Here is a 9,965-nt window from a genome sequence, read left to right as displayed (position 1 = left end):
ATAGCCCTTGAGATGAAATACCTGAAGATGTGTCTGTTTTGCCAAAGCAAATTACTGACTAGAAAAGATTTGGTGAAGGTTTTCCTGAATCCCACTCCCTGTAGCCATCAAGAGTCATAGAAGAAAGTTTATGGTTAAAGTTAAGGTAGAACTAATGATCTACACTCAAATAATTCGTCTTATTATATGCCTTTTGTATATATTGTCATATTGCCTAGAGATTTAGAGGATGCTTTTAAAGTGAGGGATCAGCTCTTCTTTACAAATGAAAGAAATTATGGAAGAGCTATCTCTACTCCATAGTGTAGTCTTTCAGTGTGGAGTGTTCGCTGAAAGCTGAAAAAATAGACTTTAACTCGACGGGCCATTCTTGATGGAAATGATGATCTCTCTCAATCTCAATTTCTTTTGGAGGAAATGATATATGTACAGAAATATCGAGGACTGGATAAACATAAAACCAACCTCACCACCGTGCAGCTTACAAATAAAAGAAAAAAAAAAAAAAATGAAGGGAGAGACTATACAGAGAGAGAGAAGTGAACTAAAGAGGAAAATTACTTTGACAATTTATGAGACTCGTTTTTCTCATACCCTTTGATTATCTCCCATGATCTCCTGGACTTTTGTATTTTTGCTGAATTTTGTAAAGAATCTTTGTAATATGTCAATCAGTAGATATATTTCCATAAGTTGTTTGTGGTAGTCTTTATTTCTTTTTTATAAGGTATAGTTGTAAATATATGTGGTAAGTCTTTATAGCAGAAACATTAATTGTGAATTTGTGTTGTTTGGTTTTGGCAGCTTTGTTAACTTCTTTAGTGCTTTTGTAACTTCTTCGCAAATTCTTCTATTTTCCTCCTTTTCTTCTCCAACTGTCTATTCACGGCACTAGCAATCGTGCTTCATGGGTGCAAGCAAAATTGCCGAAAATCTTCTCTTTTTTATTTTCTTAAAATTCATACTCCACTTCTCATCAGAAGCATACAAGATTCAGCCATTAATAAATTTAATTACCGTCTACATACTATTTTGCTGCTGTTAACGTTCACAGACACTACATAGTTTCTTGAAACTCATGGGACTTAGCAAAGAGTTGCACAATGAAAGCAAAAGATCCAAAGATGTTTTGAAAGCAAATACGAAAATATTCATATACTGAAACGTTGATGCCTGTCCTTTTGGAATTTTGGTGTAGACTACAAGATCTCAACTCACTGGATAGGATTTTAGATCTTTCTCAGCTTCCTTCAATAATGTAAAGGAGCTGAGTCTGTTTATAATTTTGACAGTCTTTGTGCGCGCATGCGTGTGAAACCATTACCTTTCTCAAAGAAAAACAATGAAAGAAAAAGATCCATATAGGTGATAGCAAACAGTTGGGATTTAGGTTTAGTTGAGTTGGTACACTTACATTTGACCCAGTGGTTTGAAGGAGTCCTTTTTGTTTAGAGATTTCTATGTTAATATAAGGATAAGAGTAAGAATTAAAGCACGTCTAGTTTTATAGAACCCTTTTATGAGTATTGGAATGAAACTTAAATTGTGTGAAATAGACATTTACATATAGCCAACCTAACTACCATTTTATTATTGATATGTAATTACTGTTGTACCAATTGTAGAGGGGAAAAAAGGAAAAAAGGAAGAAAGCAAATACAGTGTTGCTGCTGCTTGAAATTGGGCATATGAATGTCTCATGTGCATCCTATTTTAGCACCTGCTTCCCGTCCCCAAACCTATTGCTACTTAAAATGGTTGCAGAAAAGAAAATGCTGCTAAATTGACATGTGTGCTTTATAAATAGTTCTTATAAATGTACTTTATATGTAGCAGAGAGGAAGTAATGAAAATAATAGGTGAAAATTAGTTTGATATAGAGAATATCATGTCAAATTTAAATATGATTAGGTGAGATAATTGAATTCTTGAAATTTGTGAAAACTATATCAAATGACATGAATATAGAAAAATGTCCAGTCTTCTTTGTCTCTATCTCAATTGCTTGACTACCTACCGTGAAAGAAAACTACCCAGGAAGGGTGTGACCAAGCGGTCAATGAAGTGGGTTGAACACCATGAGGTCTCAGGTTCAAATTCCAGCAGAGAAAACACTAGGTGATTTGGTCCCATTTGTTCTAGCCTTGGTGGTCGTAGTTACCTGGTACCTGTTCTTTGGTGGAAGGTGGCAGGTATCCCGCAGAATTAGTCGAGCTGCGCGCAAGTTGTCTTAGACACCACGGTTAACAACAACATACCCTGTGTAATTCCACAAGTGGGGTCTTGGAAGGGGAGGATGTATGCAAACCTTACCCCTACCTTTGTGAGGTAGAGAGGTTGTTTCCGATAGACCCACACCACAGTTATTAAAAAAAAAAAAAAAAATTAGATTGATAGTTAAAAGGTAAAGAAGTGTTGCAATTTGTTCGTGGTATGTGGCCATATCAGCATAACCGGTTTGTTTGAGAATACTATCTATTTTCATTTCGGGATACCCAAACTTTCATTGGACTATGTTCTTAATACTGGCCTAATGATCACAATATTAAGTCTTTTATTTCCTGGTGACAATTGATTCCCTTCGCTTCGAACGTCACAAGTTGACAAAGGAAAACTAAATTGACAAGAACTTGTGCTGTTTGATGCAGGATTATGTACCGGAAGATATTGAAAGCATTTCTGGTTTTGAACCTCCTCAGTCCCCAGACAGTTACAGTAACTTGCAACTAGGAGCTGAGGACTACACCTAGGAGCCACCTTTAGTTCCGCCTCATCTACAGATGACTTTGCTTAACGTTTCATCAACTCACATGGAAATTCCACCTCCTTTGTCAAGACCTCAACATGTCGTACTTAACCACATCTACATGCAGAAGCGCAAGAATACCCCGTCTGTGGTAGCACTCGGTTCAACTAATCGATTCCTCTCCAAATATGTGACAGTCGTACTTTACAAGTCCTTACAGAGGTGGACACCCGTCTGGATGACAAATTATTACAAGTCAGGTCTCAGCTAATGGCCACTCAAGAAAAGCAGAAGTGGGATGTGTCGACATCAAATTCTCTACTGTCAATTTACCTGTAATCACTTATACTTATTTGCAGTTACAACATCAAATGGAGTAGAGTTGTCATGGCCACACGAAAAATAACACGGTTGAAAGAGAGAAACTGTAGTGGTTGTACTCTTGAGGAGTCTCAAAGTTGTGCTGGAATCTAGAGTTTAGTAGATAGGATGTTTAAGGTTTTAATGGAATTCTGTGAACCATATTCTTGTTTTCCTTCCCAATTGACCGTTGGAGAATTGAATGAAAATTTTGGCTTTAGTTTTATTGAATGATAATCAGAGGAAGTGAAGTGGAGAAACAGTGTTGTGGAAACAATTCTTGCCTCATATCAGTACCATACACAACCGCTAACCATTTTGTCCATTATGTACAAATATCCAAAATGACAAAGGTTTGTTTCCTATATTTGTGCACATATATGACTAGTTATCGACACGCACGTGGATCCCCAATCAGCCTATACAACTATTTTAAAAATCATTTAACATTAAAATGTGTTTATAATTCAAGAGTTTGAATTCAAAATTTTTGGATGCCATATGTGAACTTGCAAAGAAGAATAACTAAATTTCATTAATTAGATACTATTTTTGATTATATTAATTTTAATTTTATGAGACACGAACATTTCGTTTGGTCATAGACCACATTCTCAATGTAAGATCTCATATTTGAATTTTCTGTTGCTGCTACATAGAACCAAGATAGTTGTCTGACCTCCGATGAAAAAACAAAACGTAAAATTATATCCAATTTGCGAGATCATACTTCTACTCCCATGCTTATCGTACATCCAACAAGCATTCGTAGGAGGAAATTATCTAACAAATCAAAGCAATTCAAGAACTTATTTTCCAGTTGAAAACGATTAATTAGTAAGAAGAAATACCTGATTTAATTTGCAGATTTGAGAATCTGATAATTGCTCGATTATCTCTATACACTATAATATATGTACTGGAGAGTTAAATAAATACATAGCTAAAGAAAATTGAGTCAATTATATCTGAAAAATAAGAAGAAAGCTAACATTGGATTGGTGAAAAATCAAATGAGGGCGTCATTTTAAAGAAGCTCTATTTAAAAGCCACAAACACGTTTCATGACTTCTAAAATTCTGGAAGAGAATATCAGAAGAAAACGTTGGGAATTGTAAAGACTTTAATCAGTACATGTACTATAATAAATAATTCCAAATTCATGACAAATTTCTTAATTGGTTGAATGCAAACAAAAGCAATGAATAAACGTATTTTGCAATGTATAATTAAAGATGAAAGTAATTCCAGGAAAGTGAATGCAACACATTAAATGCTTGAAATGGCACCTACGTGAACTTCATGTCAATCTTCCTATTTAATTAATTTATTCATTATATATTGGAAGGTGAATTTACTACCTTATACAAAAAGAATATGGAAGTAGTATTTAGATGAGGGGTAGAAACGTCTCATTAAACTTTTAACGGATATTTAGGTAATTCAACTTTACACTTAAGATCTTCCCACTTTTAGTATTGTATGATTAATACACATTTTTCCCGTCCTACTTAAATTAGCTAAATAACAAGTATAAAAGTGATAAACCACATGAAACTTGCTTGATGTATCTCTGTTCAACTGTTTCTTTTTTTCCCCTTATGGTAAAATCACTATCTGGCAAGCTTTTAAAAACTTGTTACTTTTTGTGTTTTAGTGGAACTTGAGCTGGTCATAATTCATTTGTAGTATTATGTTATTGGAATTATCAAACTGATTCTTTGCTTTGGTTAACAAGATTCTTGAACAATGGAAAATGGTTGCCAAGGATGAGTTTGAAAGATACTATTGTATTTCCTTTCAAACATGTATATATAATGACAAGTATTAACAATACAAAGTAGATTAAAATTTCTACATGATGTTATTATAGGTAAAGGTTTCATTCAAATCCAAATGGATAGCAATCTCCCGGGAATCAAACACGACATGATCTAGATGTGAAGACATGTTTCAAATATCTACACAAGCTACATCTACATCTCAATTAGCCTCAACATTTTTTCTTCAATATATCTACAACACCTTTCGCATCAAAGAAGATATAATGTTTTCTCCATCCACTTTGTATTGCTTTTTCCACAACTTTTCTTATTACAAACGCTTTAGTGGTCATAGATTTTCCAACGAACTGAATCGGAGATCCATGGGCATGAAGCAAAACAACCTTGCTATCCATAGAATCCAAACCAGTGCTTGCCTTCTTTGATTCAACTTGTAATCTTGTATCAACAAATAAACAAATCCCATTTTTGAGCACTCTTAGTTAATATTCACAATTCTCTTGTAAATTATCATTCGAGGGACCAACAAGCATTATTTCAAGAATAATTATACTCAAATAAAACTTTTGCCACTATTCCTGAAGGATCAGTTAATTCATTATTGAAACACCATGCATTTTTAGGCTCTTAAATACGCCACATTCATTACCGTCAAATTCAGAACACTAGCAGAGCTAGAACAATTTTTTATCATATTAATCTGATCATTCCACCACAAAGTGAGAAGTCAGTAATATTGACAAGACCATTCCAGTTAATATGGCCCATTTTCCAAATTATCTGCGAATCATAATACTTAAAAGACATGTGTTCCACAATCTCATTTTCTAAACCACGTCTCTTGCAAACACTACTCACATAATTTATTTATTTTTCCTAATTATATTGTTTGCAAGTAAGGTATTAAGCATGCACTTTCATAAAAAATGTTTATGTTTATTTTTTATTTTCATTGCCCTTAGAAAATCCCAAAAAACTTTACGAAAAGCACAATTACTAGATTGAGCAATATTACCACTAATATCCTCCTGCTTGCTTAAATTTTTTTGCAAGGAGGTAATCTGATCAAACATCATAAGTGCCTGATTTTGTGAAGTGTCAAATTAATTTTTTCCTAACCAGTAGTAGATAAAGAAACAGTCAAAATAGCATTATCGTCATTCAAACAAAAATGTCTACTCAAATCGATTATCTTCCAAGTCTGGGATTCTACATTTATTAGATCAAGCACTTTTAAATTCAAATTTTCAAGAGCAATAGTTCTACAGGGTGTAAACCTAATGGCATTAGGAGTCTAGGGGTCTTTCCAAACATTAACGTCCTCACAAGTAGCAACTTTTCATCTTAGCCCTTTTTCCGATTTAACAATTCCCAACCCTAAATTACACTTTTTCAAATCCAAAACGATGATGAAGTTGTTGTAGCATTCAAGAAAGAAATGCTTGAAAAATACTTACTTTTCAAGATTCTTGACATAACTAAAGTTTGATTAAGCAATTTCCAACACAACTTTATTAAAAGACTTAATATCTCTAAAGCCTAACTCCCCACGAGCTTTTGGTTCACATAGTTTATCCCATCTCTTAAAATAAATCATTTTTCCATCATCCTGACTGCATCAAAAGTATGATAGTATGGATGTTATTTTCTTACATAAGCCCTCAGAAAGTTGAAAATAAATAAGATAAAACATAAGTAGGTACAACCGTTAACACCGCTTTTGAACAACTTCTTTTCCAGCTGGACTTAAGAAATCTCCTTTCCATCCTTTAACTTTTGCTCGCTCTATCCGTAATAAAATCTAAAATTTTCTGTTTAGATCTTCCTATAACTGCCGATAATCCAAGGTACATACCCATTTGATTTCCTTGGCGTTGTCTCAATATGTATTACTTTTTCGCCTCTAAGATGTTCTTGCTAAAATAAATAGCAAATTTATCTACATTAATCACTTGGCCTGAACATTTAGCGTATATATAATACCTCAACAACAATCCTGACACTCTGACAGTTGGCCGAACAGAGAATTAAGGTATCATCAACAGAAAATGAATGAGAAATACTAGATCCATTTCTATTTAACCTTAACCTCGGATTTGATCACGTTCTTCAGCCTTTTTAAGAAGTGTTGGTAGACCTTCAACACAAATCAGGAATAAATAAGGTGATAACGAGTCACCTTGTCTTAGACCCCTTGTTGGTCTAACCCACCCCTCAACTTTGCCATTTATATTAAATCTGTAGGTTATAGAAGTGACACATTCCATTATCCAACTAACAAAGGTTTGATTGACACCCATTCTTAAGAGCATTTCCTTAATAAAAATTACTCTATCATAGGCTTTAGACATATCAAACTTCATAGCCATAAATTTCTCTCTTCATCTTCTTTTATTTTTAGCAAATGTTGGAGCTAGCACAATATTATCAGTAATTTTCCTATTACCTACCAAGGCTGGCTGATTAGGAGAAATTACCATGAGTAGAACTTCCTCATTCTAGCAACCAACACTAGGGCCATAATTTTATACGCAGTAGTTATAGGTCTAAATTGAGCAACAAACCTAGAAATTTAACTTTAGGGATCAAAGTGACTCTGTTCTAGTATTAAAATTCCTGCATTTACTGCATGACAAATTTCTTTATGAATAACCTGCCAATCTTTTTAAAAAAATTTAGGAGTCATTCCATCTATTCTAGGGGCTTTTAAGGGATGCATAACAAATGCAACCTTTTTAAATTTTAGCATCCGAAACTTCTCGTATAAGCCTCTATTCATAGATTCATTAAGAGACACAGGTACGTAAGGAATAGTACCTTCGTCATCCGTCGGCTTAGATGGTCTAAACAAATAGTCATAAATTGCAAATGCAGCCTTTTTAGTTGCAGCATCTGAAATTTCTCGTACAAGCCTCCTATCCGAAATTCATTAAGAGAAACAAGTACGTACGCAATAACATCTTTAAGATCCGTCAGCCTAGATGATCTAAACTCTAAACAAACAGTCATAAAATTCTTCTACTATCCTCTCTATGCCGACCTGATCCGACACCCATCTTCCTTCGTCCGTTTAAAACACTTTAGTAGCATTTCTCCTTATCCTCTGGATAGTAATCATACAAAAAACGATGAATTTTTATCACATTCTTTTAATCATAAAAATCTAGTTTTTTATTTCCAAAAAATCTCCTCATCTTTATAAACCTAACTTAAATTTTCGCAAAACATTCTAAATTTTATTAAAGTGATTACCAATTAAGACTCCTCCTAACCTCCTCAATTCTCTTCTTAATTACTAAAATCTCTTTCCTAAAATTACAATTTGCTCTTCAAAGGTAAGTGCTTTGAGACTTTAACGGTTGAGATTAACACATATAGTCTTAACATTTTCTGACACGTATATAAATAAGAGATCAAACCCTTAAACAAAAATAAAAAACAAAAACAAAATTGACTAAGACGGTGATTCCTACGGAAATCCACGTGTCACCTGTGTCCTGTACGGTTTGGTAACGGCCGTAATAGCTGTGACGTGGACGAAGGTCTGATGACGTGTAACGGTGATTTTGGACGATGAATTTAGGTAATTTTTAATGTTAATAATAGCAGCATTTTTGTTTGATATGTTGTTGGTCTCTGACTCTCTGTGATATGCGAAAAGCGCAAATGGTAAAGGCGTAATGAGAAAAAGGCGTAAATGGTAATTTTGTGTAGTAAATAATAGCGGCATTTCTGTAATCGCGCTGCATTGGTTGATATGTTGGTCTCTAAGGTCTGTTAGGTTTTTAAGCAAATGGAGGAAAAATACAAATATATGTTGTTTAATCCAAGACTAATAATTAATGATAGCGTCATTTTTGTAATTGTGTTATTATGTTGTTTTGTTTGATATGTTGGTCTTGGAGGTCTGGTAGGGCTTTAAGCGCAAATAAAGCGTGGGTTTTAATGAAGATAGGCGCAAATGGAGGGAAAAAAATACAAATATGTGTGTTTAACCCAAGACTAATAATTAATAATAGCGTCATTTATGTAATCGTGTTGTTATGTTGTTTTGGTTGATATATTGGTCTCTAATGTTTGTTACGGCTTAAAGCGCAAATAAAGCGTGGGCCCTTTTTTTTTTCTTTTTTCTTTTTTTGGATGACATGAGAACTCACAACCCCTATCTTTCGGGTGCGGTCAAGGTTTTAATGAAAAAAAGGGCGCAAATGGAGAAAAAATAGGAATATATGTGTTTAATCCAAGATTAATAATTAGTAATAGCGTCATTTATGTAGTTATTACGCTGTTTTGTTTGATAAGTTGGTGGTCTCTGATATTTATGAGATTAGATTATGTGAGCAAAGGTCTTCATTTAGTGGTATGGCTGTTTTATAAGCGAAAGGCGCCAAAAATGCTCTAAGGTATGTTAGGGCTTTTAGCGCAAATAAAGCGTGGCCTTTAATGAAAAGAGGCTCAAATGGAGAAAAAGATACAAATACATGTGTTTAGTCCAAGACTGATGATAATTATAAATATGAATGACAAATATATGGAAAGAAAATTGTTTTTTTTTGTTTTTTTGATAAAGTGAAATATCAATTGTTTAGTGTTGCATCTTCAGGAAATGCTCACTGGCTAGGAAAAGCATGTTGAGAGGAAGCACTGAACATGTTTTGAGCCTCTAGCTTCAGTGCTTAAGAGTGTCGTTGACAACATTGAGTGGTATTAGCTTTTTACCTATTCATTTTGAGCTTCGATGATTAGTAATTGCAGTATTTTTTTTAGGCATAATACATAAACAAGCCCTTAAACTTGGCCTCAGCTGGCAAGTATGCCCTCTAACTTTGGGTGTGCACAAGTAGGCACCTCAACTTATATAAAGTTGAACATGTAAACATAAATGCTGACGTGGCACTGACTTGGCACTAATGTGACCCTTCAAAATTTATGTGACACGTCAGCATTTGTGTTGACATGTTCAATGTTATACAAATTGAGGTGCCTACTTGTGCACACCCAAAGTTAGAAGGCATACTTGTCAGCTGAGGCCAAGTTTAAGAGCTTGTTTATGTATTATGCCTTTTTTTTAACAT

Source organism: Lycium ferocissimum, chromosome 6 (genome assembly GCF_029784015.1).
Source record: "Lycium ferocissimum isolate CSIRO_LF1 chromosome 6, AGI_CSIRO_Lferr_CH_V1, whole genome shotgun sequence".
Lineage (NCBI taxonomy): Eukaryota > Viridiplantae > Streptophyta > Magnoliopsida > Solanales > Solanaceae > Lycium > Lycium ferocissimum.
Note: the sequence above shows the minus strand (reverse complement) of the source record.